Here is a 17,900-nt window from a genome sequence, read left to right as displayed (position 1 = left end):
TGATATAGATATCAAGATACCTTGGATTCATCTCTTAGACTTGTTGGGTTTGTCTACTTATGATAGTTTGATCTTAGTATGAGAGACGAGATTGGATGCTCCTTTTTTGTCATGATATGGCTTTTTCCTCAAGTGTAGTTGGAGAGTTAGAGGCAAGTTTTCTATTTTATGATTGCTTCTTAAGTGGAAAATTGAAAGTTCTTTATTTGGAGTTGTTTGGTTTATTTCTGGTAGTTGTCTTGACCTTGGCATTGGTGTCGAGATTTGTATTTTCTTTCTCAGCAAAGTGATTTATCGTTGATTATTTATGCCATAGATATTCATTTTTTAGATGTAGTGTTTGACTGGTTTGTTCCTGGCTTAAGTTTAATTTCTCAGAGTTGATAGAGTTTTTGCCACTACTAGTGTGGTTTGCAGCCTTGTGGAGTTTTTGAGCATATTGTGGTAGCTCATGCCCTCTAGTAGACATGGAGTTGATTTCTGATATTTTCAGCAGATGATTGATCTGTTGGTATAATTTCTGTGCTGTGGCTACATTTTCTGCCCTCTAGCTGATATAGAGTTGGTTGTTTGCATTTCAGTCAATGGTTTACTCTTGAGGTGGTTTTGTTCTTCAGCTAGGTATTGGTTTTGGCTTAGTATAATTTAGCTCAGATATATCAAATTTTGATACTGAAGTCAATTTGAGTCATTGGCATTTATCTAGACTTATTGGCTTATTTTTTATTTCAGACATAAGAAAGTTGATTTGGAGGTTATGATGGAGTTAGAGTATGAATTCCTACAAGTCTTTAAGTTTGGTTTGGGTAGTTGAGATCGAGGGATTCATACTTGGTGTTGACATTTCTACTTGGAGTTGTAGAGCTTGAGTGAAACATTCATTTTAGTTTAGTCTCAGTTTGGACTTTATTTTTAAGCTGGTTAAGCGCACTCTGTGGTTACCTATTTGGTCTTCTCAATTTTTGATGGATTATCATTGATAAGTGTTCAAACGATAGCCCATGGAACTGATATTGGTTCCTTCACTTTGACCATTGGTCTTTAGTCTTCTTTGAAAATTTTATATAATATACTTAGTGGGAGTAATATACTTAAGTTGGATATCGGTATGGTTTAATATTTGGTTGAAGGGATATCCTAGAGCTTATCATTTAGTGATGAATAGTTATGTTTTAATCATCTGGATTTTAGTTTGATTACTATCTGGGCTAGTTATAGCATTGGCATAGATTGAATTCCTTGATAATCTCTATTTGTCTGCCTAGATAGCGCCTTATGGGCTTATCTTCATATTTTCCACATAGACTTTCAGCGAATCAAACCTAGTTCTTTGAGTAGTTTGTGATGATATTTTGTGGACAGGAATCGAGTAATTTTCCTCCTGGTATGGTGTGTATAGCATATGTGGAATGGCAGTGAAAGTTATATTTTGATAGGAGTTAGTGGTATGACTCATGTCTTGGCTTGGTTTTAGCTCAGATTTAACTTTGTTGATTTTTTTGGATATCGAAATAGATCAGTGTGTGGTAGTTCAGATTTGCATACATCATCCTTTTTCGGTTCAATTTGAGGCCAGTTGGTGGTTGAAGTTTAATCTTGGCTATTTGGAAATAAAGTAAGAGAGCTATTTGAAAAAGAGATACTTGTGGCAAAATCCCTCAAAATTATTCTCTCTCCTTAGAGGATATCTAGAACGTTATGCTTGGAGCAAGTGGGACCAATACCTTATCCTTTTGAGCTTTTGAGATCTTTCTATCCATTAAATTTCATGGATGAAAGTCTTTTTAGTAGTGGATATTATAATGAATTGCCAAATCATTCTTTATATTTCTGCATATTTTCACCGTTACAGCTTTCCCATAGCTTCCCTAAGTCATGTATGACTTGCTAGGACTGACAGTTCAGTTATCAAGAAGCTCGTTTGTTTTTTTAGATCCAATTCCCTATTTAGAAGTCTTTGCTGCTTCCAAATGGACAACAAGTAAAAACTTCAGTAAAATGATCTCGGATGCAAATTCTGACTTTTTCAGATGTAAATTTTGACTTTGTCAATAGCTCCAGAATATCACTTTTAGTTTGGGTAGACCTTTGGTTTGAGTCGTAAGGAACCCGAGTCATTTTGACCTATTGGTCAAAAAGTCGAAAAATGGGACATATGGGTGTAGGACCCATATTTAGTCGGAAAGACTTCAGATCAAAAATCAACTTTGCCATTGCATCTAGAACATCAAATTTAGTGTGGTTACATAGTTTATTTTCTCATATTAGATTTCGAATGAATCCCCAAGCCTTAGCAAACAACATAAAAATTCTCCAAGTTTCAGCTGTCTTCTGGTGTGACTGCAATCTCACCTCATGTGCAGAGGGTAGTGCAATCACACTACTTCTTGTTGTGATTGCATCATCTAGTTCTGGCACCAGATAGTGCGATTGCAACCTGCATGTTGCAATGGCAACATATGAGGACCTACAGTCGGTATAAAGAAGCCTATTAAGTCATCTTTTTGCTTATTTCACACCTTTCTCTTGAGAGAAAAAACCCTAAAGGGTTTGATAATTTTAAATTGAGTCTTTGGGTGACTTGGGAGCTAGATTAACATCCATCATCACAAATATCATCGGATTTAAGGTAAGATTTCATCCCTTTATTGATGAATTTCTTGGTTTTTGACCCAAAGCCCCAAATAACTTGAGGGCTTGATTTTAGCCCCAAATTAGCTTAATTTTCACCGATTATTTAGGGTTATGATTCATTGAACATGTATGAACTTTGGGTTTACCTCAAAAATGTGATTTTCATAAATGGGACCTACTTTTAGTTTTTGATGTCATTTTTGGCCCTGAGGCAAAATGGTGTAATATGGGTATCGTTGTTCTTATATTCATAAGTAAATTACAATTTTGATAGTGTGATGGAATTTTGGAATTGTGAAGTGAAGACAGAGGTTTGGTAAACAATGTAAGGATTTGTTGTTTGATATTGAGGTAGGCTTCTATCTACTCTTCTTCATAAGATGGTACGTGTTATATATTCAATATGGATGTGACTGTTAAGATTGATATTGGGTAGAGTGACTTAGTCTTGATTGTTGAAGTTTTGGGATTAAATGAGGGTTTTTAACCCATAGGGTGAAATGCCTATTACACTTTAGAATCCTATTGCCTTCTTCCTAGTTTGAGTTGATTCATCGATGGGATTTGATATGATGCTAGGCTTGGGATGTGGTTTAAGTGTTGGAACTATAATTAGTATAATTTAGCTTACCTGGACTCATCTAGAGATCTGGAAACTGTAAAATTGGTGTAGTTGACTTAATTGTTCACGTTGCAGGTAAAATTCCTATCTTAGGATTATATTATGGTTTATGTACCTCCTAGAAGTCAAATTAGATATTTTAGCCTATTCTGGGGTATAATTTTCATAAAAATTTAATTCAAGGATGAGAAGTGGGTTCTTTCGGCCCACCTTAGTCTAATACTTGTGTTATCCCTTGAGGACTTATTTACGAATGTTAGGCATAGCTGAGACTAGTAATCCTTAAGTGTAAGGTTACTTCACGATTTTGTCAGTGTCGTATGTATTTCCCCGGATAATGATAATAGTTCATGGCCATTTTATGTGTCATAGTAATGATTTATGGCCTAGTGATATATGATGCCTTGTAAATGTGATATGCTTATTAATATGATGACTCCTAGATGTGAGATGCCTCGTAGATGTGAGATATTTATTTATATTATGTCTTCTAGATGTGAGATGCTTATTTATAGTATGCCTCCTAGATGTGAGATGATTACATTTATTCCTTATGACTTATAGATATATTATGCCTTATAGTTATACTATGGCTTATAAACATGAGATGGCGTACAATATGGTTAAGGATATGAGTTTTTGATACGTATCTTAGGTCGTGATCATGATGTTTTAATTATTCCGGACACATTATTGAACCTAAGGCTGTGTTGTGATATTACTTAGATATTCGAGAAGTGTTTATACTAGTAAATGATGCGGTTATAGTTTATGAATGTATATATATAATGATGCTTATGGTTTCATTGTTTAAATACTGGTGATAGTATGCATAGATTTGGTTCATTCTTGATCATTGAATCGGTAAATGATATTATTCTAGCTAAAACATGATCTTGTTACTATCTTTCCTAAATAACGGTTAAAGCCTTCTTTTTACCTTAAAATAGATTTCTTTAAAATGATAACCACCTTTCTTAATGAATAACTTATATATAAAAGAGTTTAATAATGATGTTTTATAGATTTTACTGAGACAGATTCTAGTCTATGATTTGATACTACAAATTATTCCAGTCATGATAGATTCTGACCCTTTTGGACTTTTATAATGATTTAGTTACGAAGTTTACTTTAGGCAATAGATTTACGGATTTACACTCTTCTAGCAATGACTAGTATCTATGTACCTGTGATATCTATATATATATATATATATATTTGATATGTGATAGAGGAAAATGATATATTGATGATATTAATTCTGACAAAACCCAATGATAGATATTTTATTAATGTTATACATGTGTTGATGATTATGATGAAACTAATTATATACCCAGCAAGGCTGGAAGATATTATTTTAATGATATTGATACTCGACAAGGTCGAAGGATATTGTGATATATATTGATACCCAACGAGGCTAGAGAATGATGTGATGATGAAATTGATACTCGACAAGGCCAGATGTTATTGATATCGGGAAAGTCCAGGGGATATTGTGATGATGATATTGATACCAGGCAAGGCCGGAGGATATTTTTATATATATTGATGCCTAGCAAGGCGAAGGATGATGTGATGATGAAATTAAGAGCCAACAAAGCCGAATGATATTGATACCTGGCTAGGCCGAAGTATATGGTAATACATACTGATACCCAACAAGGCTGAAGGATGGTTATATTGATGTGCCTATGTGTACATCTACCAGTTTGATCTGACTAGCCCTATGTATGGCAACTAAATACCTGGTAAGGCAAGAGAATATATATGATAATGAAGCTTCTGATAATAATGATTATGATAATGATGGTTATGATAATGATGATAACGATTATGATAATGATGGTTATGTTTGATATAAATATGATGATGACATAGTGATATTGATTATATACTTTTCATTTATTTTGGCATGCACGTAACCTATCACCAGTATAGGCTCTAGTTTAGGTCATGACAAGCTTTGTATAAGAGCGCAGTTCAAGGTCGTTGGGTATTCACAAAGCCTCATCTAGTAGAGTACTTTTTGTTGGCGTGTAGCGTACTATACTTATAAGGGAGAGGCTACAAGAAATTTAAGAATGTTTTCGCTTCTTATATCCTATTTCAGGCTATAGAGTCTAGTTTCATAAATTTCCCTAACTTACTTATGTTTAAAATCATGCCTCCCCGAAGATCTGATGCTCATATGAACTTTGTTGGAACCTCTATTCCACCTAAAGATAATAGAGATGGAACTAGATCTGCTAATAGAGTACAAACCTAGTCAAGGGTCCCTGCTTCCGATTGTACTACTCCACATGTAGTCACACTGGTCCCTACTAGTTTTCTCGAGCTTCTCAGGCTGATGATAGTTATGCACCGATGACTCAGGGTGATATTTCTAATGTAGAGTTTCCCTATTCCATTCACCTGCTTACTCAACTAGTGGTATGTCACTCTCGCCAGTATGATCATATTGGTCCTGTTTCTCCTTCTTTTGAGGTTACTCCAGTTGGCCAATTCATGAGGTTGAATCCCTTAACCTTCATAGTATCTAAGGTTGAGGAGGATCCTCAGGAGTTTGTTAATGATATTGAGAATATCTTTATGGTAATACATGTTACTGATGTAATGGTGTGAATTTTGCTGCTTATCAGTTGAAAGATGTAGCTTATCAGTGGTATGAAGAGTGGAAGCAGTCGAGAGGTGACGATGCTGAGTTGGCTGGGTTGGATAAGTTTTTAGGGGCCTTTATTAATCATTTCTTTCCTCAGGAGTTAAGAAAATCTAAGGATGAGGAGTTTGTGAATCAGAAGTAAGATAAGATAAGTATGAAAGAATAGGCATTGAAATTTCAGTAGTTATATCGTTATGATCCAGAGTTGGTGTCCAATATGAGATCCAAGATGAGGAAGTTTTCTTCCGGGTTATCACATGACTTGGTATTAGAGTGTAAGACTACAATGTTGAACAACAATATAGACATCTCCAGGCTTGTGGTTTATTTACAGCTACTAGAGAATGACAAAAAGAGACAACAAAGATGGGAAAGAGGCAGAATAAGAAGTTCAGATATTCAGAGTAGGATGTGAATTAGTAAAACAGTGGGAAATATGGTAGGCAATGGACCAAGAAGAAGACTAGGGAAATTGTAGTTCATATTTATCAGCGAGTGCTCCTTATCCTAAGCCATCTAGAAATCCTCGTTACCTGCCCAGTAGTGGTCCTAAGGCATAGGGTGCCTAGTGTAAGTTTAGTAGAGCTTAGTCAGCTCCACCATATCCTCATTATAGATTTTGTGGACAGCTTTACTGTGGTTATTGTTATGAGAGGAGGAACTTGTGTTTTAATTAGGGATAGCCTGGACATATGCAGTGGAACTATCTTGTAGCTAAGGTATCCACAGGAGCTAACAAGGTTTCGATCACCACTTCTTTGACTCCTTCACCAAAGGGTGCCACTTTGGGTATCAACATTGGCCAGAATTGTCTCTACACTCTTGCCACCTATCAGTAATATGAGGCATTTCCTAATTTTTTACTGGTATGCTATAACTCTTCTCTTAAGGTGTTTACTATTTGCAAAATCTAGGTTCTACCCTATCCTATGTAACCCCTTATATGGCTGTGCATTTTGGTTTTGGTCATGAAAATATTTTTGACCCCTTTTCTATGTCTACTTTGGTAGGTGACTCTATAGTTGCTGGAAAAATATATAGGGGTTGTGTGGCATCTATATTTTATAAGGAGACATTATTGGATTTGATTGAGCTTGAAATGGTAGAACTTGAAGTGATATTAGGAATGTATTGGCTTCATTCATGCTATGCGTCCTTAGATTATAGGACCCAAAAGGTCTATTTCCAATTCCCTAACGAGACAATAATTAAATGGTAGGGAAGTTCCTTAGTACCTAAAGAGAGGTTTATTTCTTATCTTAAAACCGAAAGATTATTTCCAAAGGGTGTCTATATCATCTATTTCGGGTTAAGGATTCTAATTATAAGGATCCCTCTTTGCAGTCTGTCCCTGTGGTTAATGAGTTTCCTGATCATCTTCCTCGGATTCCTCCCAATAGGGAGATAGATTTTGCTATTGATCTTCTACTGGGTACCCATCTTATTTCTATTCCACCTCATAGAATGGCTTTGGCTGAATTAAAGGAGCTGAAGGAAATGTTAAAGGATCTCCTTGATAAGGGTTTCATTCGCCCTAGCATTTCTCTATGGGATGATCCTATTCCTCCCGTGCGTAAAAAATATGGGTCTTTTCGGACTTTTATAGATTATTGGCAGTTGATTAAGGCAACAGTGAAGAATAAGTATCCTCTTTATAGGATTGATGATCTTTTCTGACCATTGAAACACCATATTCTTTATTGTTAATTTGGTCAAAGGAGACACAATAGAGGAAACTCTGTTCATGAATCATATGTAGTAGCTTTCAATTCTTAAACAACCTCAATCTTTGTTAGATCTACCATAGTACCAATCCTTTGCGACCATGTGTCTCAAAAATGCCATAAAACTAAGCTAAAACTCAAACTTATAAAAACTTAATAACAACAGGTCATCCTTTAACTTCTGGAGTAAAATCCAGAATTTCTGCCCGTTCTCCTCTTTCCTATATGAATACACCAAATTATAATTGATGTTTACAGTAACAAACAATTTTTAATATGGTTGAAACACTTAATTTATTAGCTCCATAAATAGTACTACGACATTAGTCAATCCAAATGACATAATAAGAAACTCATAATGGTTGTAATTAGTTTTAGAACTGTCTTAGGAATATCCAAAGACCTAATCCTCAACTAGTCATAACCTAACCTCAAGTTAAACTTTGAAAATATTTAAGGACGCTTAATCTGATCTAATACAACATTAATGCACAAAATAAGTTACATTTATCAGCTATTGGTAGTCAATGCACATCACTACAGAGCCATTCTTTTTCTTCAAAAAAATACATGAGCATCCCAAGGCGAAACACTAGGTCAAATGAATACCTTAATCTTTAAATTCTAGACTTAATCTTTCAATTCCTTTAACTTCATCAAAAACATTATATAATGAGGAATAGATGGGTTTAGTGATTGCCTCCACGTCTTTATTACAACAACCCTCATTCTGATTTTTAGTTTTTTTTTGTGTTCTTACCATTTTATCTTTTCCCATTGTTGCTTTATATTAATTATGAGTTGTGAGAATAGTTTTCAAGGTTGTCAAAGTATTCAGCAGTAATTTTTATGAGTTCATGATTTTAAGTAGTCTTAAAGATATTTATTTGACTTTGCTTAACATTATGTGATGTGAGCATCGAATGGTGATTCTATCAGTTCCATTAGATCTTAAATTTTCTTTTTTGATTAGTATCTTAGTTAGTTTGGGTTCCAAGACTCTTTTGTTGTTTTTGAGTTTGGTTGAAATAGGCGTTTTCTTTTCCTATATTGGTTTTTAGGTGAAATTTATTGATAACAATTTATTTTGATAAATCCAATGGTTCCTTTGAGTCAGGAATGTTGAGTTAGCCTAGTAGCATAATTGGGTTGTATTTGCGAGATCTCAGATGAGTTTTAGGTATTTGTTTGGTGTTTATGTCACTTAGTTTTAATTCTACGACCTATAGTTGAAGAGCTATTTTGGGAATATGTATGGTATCATTAGATTTGTATCAAAATTTCATAACCAACATAAAAATATCGATGAATTTTGAGTTTGTTCAAGGAAATTATGCCTATTTTAGTTAAGTTCGATGTTATCAGTGCTAGTGCGATTCTTAAGTAACCAAATGGCCACTTATGCATGTCTAGTTAAATAGAAATAAGTCTTCTTAGGATGTAGAGGCACTTAGGAGATGGTGGGGTCACTTAAGTATGCCTTTTAAGCAAGGAAATGTCTTCTTAAGCAAAAATCGATGAGTTTAAGGCCTAAACTGAATCCATTTTATATTTTTGACATATGTTATTCTATCATTATTTCATTAACTTTCCATGATTATCCATCTCCATTCTCATGAATTTTATCCATAAAGTTGAGTTCTAAAATTCAAATTTATAAAATCAAAAGTTCATAATTTGATGGTCGATCTAGAATGAGTTTTCATTGATTTTTTTGGATTTAATGTCCTTTTACTATGGGTAAACTAATTTTGAAATATTTTTTCCACAATTTCTCATTTTAATTCTTATTTGATAATGGAGATTTTGGGTTTTACTGGTAAAGTTAAATAGTAATATATTGATTATTTCTAACCCAATTTGAACTCAATTTTTAATTGGATTTAGAATTAGAAAAACATAAACTATGGGTAAAGTGAATCTTTTTCTAAAATCCTGTTTTACCATTTTATCTTTGGGATTTCTTTTTGAGGTGATTTTATACCTATATAAAAAATATGTCAATATAGTTATCAATGGTCATGCATTTATATATAGATGTCATATTTGATTAGATTAGATGCATTTGGAAGTAATTCAAGAGAGTAGATGATCCTTTGAATTGTGCTTTGACTTTTTTAATCTTCTTTTAAGTCATGTTAAGATGAACCTTGACTCTTTTTGGAAGTGTTTATGTGTTGTGTTAAGTCATGGTAAGCATCTTCATGGGTACCTGAGTCTATTTTTGGATCAAGTAATAAAAATGAATATCTTTTTTGTTCTCTCTACTTGTAAATACACTTACGGTAAATTATAGATAGGTGACTTAGTTGTCTTGAGTAAACTAATACATGGTATATATTTAAAAGCTTGAATTATGTTTTGGTGGATTTTTATGGAACGATTGCAGCTAGTAAGCACTTGGGGGTTAATTATGTCAGTATATTATTTGATGATGCGATTGAGATTTAATACACTTACGGTATAAATTGGTTTGTAGTAGTTGGTGTTATTATTGGGTTTTAGTAGTCATTTAGGATGTAAGAGATGATAGTATACGTGAAAGTGCGGGGGGAGTGAATTTCTCCTTTTAAGAATTTTTTAATTGCTCAGAGAATTGTTTGTTTGAGTATTCAACTAGTGTTAGTAGAATTTAAACTTTTAGATATGAAAGTTCTAGAAAATTAAAATGACACAATGAATTTCATACTATTTGGGTACCTAATGGTTCTAACTCAATTCCCATTAGGTTGCAAGGGTGTTCTACTATTCCTTTGCAAAGTTGGCTTCATACAATGGTTGCTCTTGAGAGAAACACCTAAGTCTACTCTCTGTTTCTTTTTCTCTGAATCCTTTTTTATACTACAACCTCAACAACAATCTTTTTATCTCCTCTCATGTTAATTACATAGTAAGGCTCACATATGATGCTTACTGAAAAGTACAGAAAAGAATAGTAGACCTTTAAGACTAGAAGAAAAACTTTCATCTTCCTTAAAGGTCTTTTAAATGGTGGAGGGAAGTGGCTGTTGATAGAGGTGCAAGCTAAGAGATTTGATCTGTGAAAAAAGAAACTGAAATAACTTTTTTTCAAGAATAAGAGAGAGTTATCAATGACTCCTAATGGAGGTAGCTACTGAGATTTTATTGATTATCTTCTTTCCATATTTGTGTTGATTTGATTTTCTCATATCTCAAGACGTGAATCTCTTTCTTCTACAAACCGCTAGTTAATTAATTTTGTTCCTTGATTCTTAGACATGATATCTTGCTTTCCTTAAGATCTTCAAGGATGTTTTCCTTCTCTTGTGTCCGTCTTAAATCTTCAATACTTGCACTCCTTATTTTGCTACAAAATAGTTGCCAATTATTAAATTCAAACACGAACAATCTCCTAGTTTTTTATGATGACAACTAATTGAGTATGTAGTAAAGTTCCATGTTCATTCTATTTGTTTGTCCTAGTAGTAGAGTGGTATGCAATTTTACTCCCTACAAGTTGTCTTTCTTTGAATAGAAAAGGTTTTCCCTATTTAGTTGACTTCATATAGGGCTTCTCCTATCTAGTTGAATTTGTACCTATATCTCCCTCTTTGACATGACTCCAAAAGGAAAATAATGCAAAAAATAATAAGTAACCCAACAAAATACTTATATAAGGCCTAGCATAAAAAGATTAGTGTTTAAAGTTATCAGACACAAAACAAAATAAAACAAAAATATTATCCAAATATAATAAGCAAGCAACAAGAACTAGGGCTGAGTCTTGTGAATCAAAACATGTAACGGATTTTATCATCTGGAGCATCCTTAAGAGTATCAAACTTGGAATTCAGAACATCAATTATGCAATTTCCAATAGTTTAAATTTCTGCAGCAACTTTGACAACTTCTTGGTTGACTCTTTCTAACTTGAGAAAAATTTTACCCACATCGTTTCCTATTTCTTTTGATCAATTAATGAACATGATCCATCTAAAAATAGGTCAAGATAAAAACACCTTTGAAGTTATCAAGTATAGAATTGATGGCAGATAACTTGTCAAGGAGTACACTAAGATTAGTAGAGGAAGGAGTAGTAATGTAAAATGAGGATGAAACAGAATCAGGTCTAACATAAGCATGATAAAGAGAAACATAAGGATGATCAATATAATATTTGAGAACCCAGTATCTCTAATAAATGTATACCCATACTTCCAAACACTCTGAAGTTGTAACATTCGTGAATCGTGAGTGTAACGACCTAAATTTTTGAGGTTATATGTGAAATATGTGTTTTGTAATATTTTACTATTTTACCCCTCCCTATAGTTGCATTATGGTATTTCTAGGGTATGGGATGATTGGCATGATTCCCAATGTAATTTGCTTTTTTTAATGCGATATTATGATTTTTTGTGACTTCGAGATCCTTATTATAGACTTTTGTGGTTATCTTTTGATCTATCTTAGGATGGACGAACAAACCGTGCCATTAGATCTAGAATATCGATTTTAGGGTGGTAACATATTTGTGATTTTATGGAATTTAATTCTTATTTGAACCCTTAATTTGGAATAACTTTAGATTTTAGGGGTCAACTTTTTGAAAATAACATTTTTTTGAAAATCTAATTTTGCCATTGAGTCCGGAGCATTAAATTATGTATGGTTACATTGATTTTATGCTTATTTTGGATTTTGAATGAAACCTGATGCCTTGGCAGAAACTTGGAAGAATATCCAAGTTTCAAATGGTTTCTGGTACATATATAGTCGCACAACTTGAGTGGATTGCACAAGTGGGACTTAGAGGGAAGTGCAAATGAACCAAAAGTATTGACGATCTCTATACCTTCTCCTAGTACTAGGGTTTGCAATTTCACACTCGGGTGTGCGGTTGCAACATATGATTACCGAAAGAGGTATAAATAAACCCCTTGGGTCATGAAATAGCTCATTTTTCATCTTATCACTTGAGAGATAAAATCTATAATGGTGTGCCCTCTTAAAAGGGAAACTTGTGGGTGATTGAAAAGCCATATTAACATCCATTTCTTGATTCTCTTACGAATTTAAGGTTAGAATTCATCCTTTTCTTAATGAATTTCTTAATTATTTCATAAAATCTAAAACCTTAAGGCTTGATTTTAAACTCTAATTTTACTCCTTTTAACTTGAATAATGTTTTTAATCCTATCGTTTCTTGTTTTCCTTGAGTTCATCTTCAAAATAACTTTGATTCTAGATTTTGAAATGGTTTTCAAAGGTTTTACTAGGTAAAGTTTAAAAATGACTTTTCTTTGATTTGAACCTCATTTTTAACTCAATCATGGGTTAGAGTCTTGCAGATTAATTTTTGGCCTTGAGGAAGGTTATCGCTTAACTATTTTGGAATGGGCTGAGTAGTTAATTTGTATATAAAATGTATGTTAAGGGGATGGGAACTAATCATGAAATTAGCGATCTTAATATGTTGTTTCCATGTGGGGACCTATATGTGATGTAATTGTTCCTTTTGAGATATTATCTGATATGTGGGACCGTGTGGGGTACTATGTGATGTTGATAGCCTAAATTACATGTGAATAATTATATTGTGTTATTGAAATGCCTAATGTTGTACCATTGGTGTATTGTTCTATATTCATACTTTATCAACATATGAATCATGTAGAATTTCATGGATGGTGGAAATAATGAATGAATATTAGGTCACGTGGTTATGGAAATTATTATTGTGATGGTTGTGGAAATATATCATGATTGTTTGTTATGGAAATACTAAATGTTATTAGTTATGAGCATTATATCCTAATATCATAGTCATTCATGAAACAATGGTACCATCATGGCAACATCTGAGAAACTCCGGCAACACTTTTTTAAAATCCATATTAAGGAAAGTTCCTTGAAGGAAATATGGTGACATCTTATAAAACCCTTCCTAAGGGATATGCTGGGGAGGAGATATGATATATGGATTTTATATGTATTGATGAATCCCCCATGGGTCTCACGTTTAGAGGCAAATTGGTATAGAGTCCTTAAGACTTGTATAGAGTCCTTAGGAGTCATTAGGCTCAAGTTATAACCAAGGTAGAAGAAAAGGAAACCTTCACTGGTAAGGCCACTGTTTTTGTCATACATCCTATATGAGATTTTATGACTCTTATAGCTAGTCATAGCCAAGGAAGTAAATCAAAGCTCAGGTATTTTTCAAGGACAAAAATTAGGGTTGTTAAAGGTTCACTATGCCTTCTCTTGCTACGTGTACTATTATGTCTTTTGTCGATAAAAAAAATGGTTAGATAGATTTACTCATTTGGGTCCTAGATTCAGTGGTGTTGCGGATAATGATTTTTATGAGTTCTTGATTGATTGTTGAGAGAAGATGGATAATTTGGGTTTTTTCGAGTCGTATGGGCTTGCCTATACTACTTATTAGTTGAGAGATATTGCTAAAGATTGGTGGAGGTTTTGTTTTTGTTGTACACCTTTTGATTCTCGTGTGACGTGAGATTAGTTTTCCAATGCGTTCTTAGAGAGATTTTAGCCTTATAATCTTAAGGATTGGATGCAAGATTTGTTTTAATGCCTTGTGCAGGGGTCTATGACCATAGTTGAGTATGAGGCATGCTTTTATGCCATGTCCAGATATTCTTATGTTTGTATTTGCACCCAATTTGAAAAAATTCTGATGTTTGTGAAGGGTTTGGATATTTATCTTTAGTTGGCTACTTCTCAGATAGTAGTTTTTAAACCATCCTTTCAGAGTATAATGGATCATGCTAAGATGATCGAGGGCATTCTCAAAGCGTCCCCGGGAGGCACCAAGACTGTAAAGACCCAAATCTGGTACCCAGAATGCTACTCGGTGCTTATTACCATGAAGGACCACAACCTAACCCATGACTGATATATGTACCTATATACTGTATGACATCATGTAAAATGCATAAATAATAGACTGAATCATGCCATAAGGTTCAAAACAGATAAAACATACTTTTTGAGAGTACAATATATCAATACCAAAACATGAACAAAAATAAACTATCTGAACATACTATAGTTTGAAAGCCACTAAAATTGAACTATCTGAATAAGGAGTTGATAGGACATGTACCCAACTAAATGTAACTATTGAAATAAACTAAGTAATAAAATAATAAGGAAATGATCATGTCCTTGAATGATGAGGACTCAATGTTAACTCTGATTGCTAAGACTGGAATGCTATTGATGCTCTAGAGCTCCTGCTTCTGAAACTATGTCGTAAAGTAAAACAACATAGCACAAAGGTGTCAGTATGATTAAATGTACTGGTATTCATATGAGGTAGGCTGAATGCAAAGGGTGCACATGCATGAACTATACTAACTGACTGGATAACATGGACGTTATCATAAATGCATGATTACATAGTAACTATAACTGAGTTTTTGATAACATGATCACTAAGTATGAGTACCGCTAACATGATATACTGGTAGCTGTATACTGAAATAACTGATACTGAGCGACTGTATCTAACAGTCTAGGTTTTGATGGTACTAGCTGAGTTTCGTACTGTTCTGAGTTGACTGTATCTAACAGTCCTATAATCTAAAGAACTATCTGAGTTCTTTTACTGAGACTGAATGAATATATTTGATAGTCCTAATTTTGTAACTAAAACCATAGGAAGTAGTTATCTAACCGTCATATCCTAAATAATGTATTATAGTTGAGTTGGGGTCCAATCTATAACCCCAATTTGAAGGGTGTCAATACCACGCCATTAGTAAAGACAAGCTGTGGGTAACCCACATCTGAAATTGTCCCCAAAAGAGAATAGTGGGGCCCTTATCTGACAATGGGTATCCACCTCATCAACCCTAATCTAGCAGTGTTGATGTCTCAACCTATGCTGGCTACATAGTTCTAGAATGCAAGGATGAATTCTGAGAATCACACCCTCATCTGACAGTGTCTGTTCCCATCCTTGGGTTCACTCGATGCTAATTCTTACTCACATCTGAATAGACACTGAACACGATTAACAAAACTGGACTAAACTAAATTCATGGAGTTCCATTGATTGATGGAATACTACTGAGATTACTTAATTACCAAGCTTTCATGGGTCACATCACTGACAGAATTCAATGGATCATGGCTTGACTGATGGTATCATAAAAACGTGACACTGGCTCTAGGCCCAAAACTATATTTTTCGAGTACAAGTACCCCCAGGACTCAATTGAAGGAAACTGACAAAGCATGACTTTTTTGAATACATGACCAATATCAACAATCCATAATATAATAAGATGGGGATTTCATGAAGTATAAGTTCTAAAGCACCACAATGGCTACACATATATCCATAATTTATTGGCTAAGACATTTCATCAAACACTTGATATGTATTAACTTGTACATGAATGGGGATTTCATATTATCATACTAGTATGGCACTTTTCCTTCACATAGGCATTTAATCAAACACATGGGAAGCATGCTTTGGTTATACAATCATCCACACATCTAATAATCATGGATACATCAATCAACTTTTAAATTGGAGGATTTACCATGAATACTACATATTGGGATAAATCATTGGAAAATGTCTTTAAAAACATAAATCAAAACCCACCAACGTCATGAACATGAATCCCAATTTAATTTAAATCATGAACATTCACAAATACACAAAATTTGAATTTTTTGAAAAGAGATTATTGAGACATCTGACGTACCTTGATTGTGAGTTTATTGAAGTCCTTGGACTTGAAGAACTTGAATATCTTAGTTTCTTGAAGAATGATTTTGCTCTTGTTCTTGGGGATTATCTTTGAGAGAAAACCCTAATTTGATGTTGAAGATGGATAATAAACTTATGATCCTTGATCTGATATTATTAGGTATTAGAAAGGGTGGAAAAAGACCAAAAAGCCTTATTTTAAAAATGACTAAAAATAGTAAAATCAAATATACGACGTTGGGTGCTAACCATTGCACCTGGGTAGAATAAGGGTTGACTGCCTCTCTAATAATGTCTTGGGATACGGTCCATCACTATCTCGTTGGCCCATCTGCTTGAGCCATCACCATTAGGGAGAATATGGTCTCACTACCTCCGCTGTGATAACTTGGGTGATGGTCTGTTGGCTCTCACCATCACACATCTGGGTAGTTTTGATTTCTTTCTGTATTTTAGTCATAACTTTCTACCCTAATACCAGATTTTGATAAAATAGGTATCGATGGAGGGCTTATTCAATTTCTCACTTAACAAAAAGTGAAAATCTTAAAAATTACATGAGTATAAAAATGGATTCATCTCTTAAAGAGAGTTTCTAACATTCTTGGGATGATTTTAAGCTAGGAGGAAGTACAGTGTATTACAAAGAAGGTGCACTATTTTGGTGAGTTCAGAGGTCAAGCTCCTCATGATAGAGATTTTAAAGGCTCTTGTGGCTATCAGAGTAAGGCAATGTAGACGTCCTAATAATATTTAGGTGGTGGACTTTCTAATTTAGTAGTTCAAGGTGGTCGTTCGGGCCTAGTGGTATCTTTTCTTATCGAGGTGTGTCGTAGAGCTTATTTCGTGTATCATGAGGTTATCCATTTAGCTACTGACTGTCCCTACCATATGATTAGAGATACTCTTATTTTAGTTGTGAGAGGTTGGGGTACTACCAGAGATGCAAGTGGTAGAGGTGGTAAAAACGATGGTGGTGGTCGTAGGGCTACTCAGCCAATTAGTAGTTGTGGCCAGTGTTATGCTATACTAGCTAGGCCTGAGGCATAGACTTCAGATGATGTGATCATAAGTATCATCCCTATTTGTTAAAGATATGCATATACATTATTTGATGTTGGATCGACTTTCTTCTATGTATCTACATATTTTTCTATGAGTTCTAATTCTGTTAGTAAGCCTCTTTCTATTCCTACATGTGTATCTATATCTATAGGAGATTTTTTTATGTGGATCAGTGTTTCGATCTTGTGTTATGACTTTCTCGGCTGTGAGACTTGGGAAGAATTGCTTGTGTTAGATATGGTTGATTTTGATAGTATTTTGCGTATGGATTGGTTAGCTCCTTATCACGCTAGCCTAGATTTTTTTTGCTAAGACCGTGACTTTAGCTTTGTCAGGTGTGCCAAGTATAACTTAGAAGTATGCAATTTATTCAGGTCCTAAGAGGATTATATCTTATGTCTAGGCTTGTAGATTGGTTGAGATGTGATGTTTATCTTATTTGGCTCATATTCGTGATAATAATATTGTTTAACC

This window comes from Capsicum annuum, chromosome 3 (assembly GCF_002878395.1).
Source record: "Capsicum annuum cultivar UCD-10X-F1 chromosome 3, UCD10Xv1.1, whole genome shotgun sequence".
Lineage (NCBI taxonomy): Eukaryota > Viridiplantae > Streptophyta > Magnoliopsida > Solanales > Solanaceae > Capsicum > Capsicum annuum.
Note: the sequence above shows the minus strand (reverse complement) of the source record.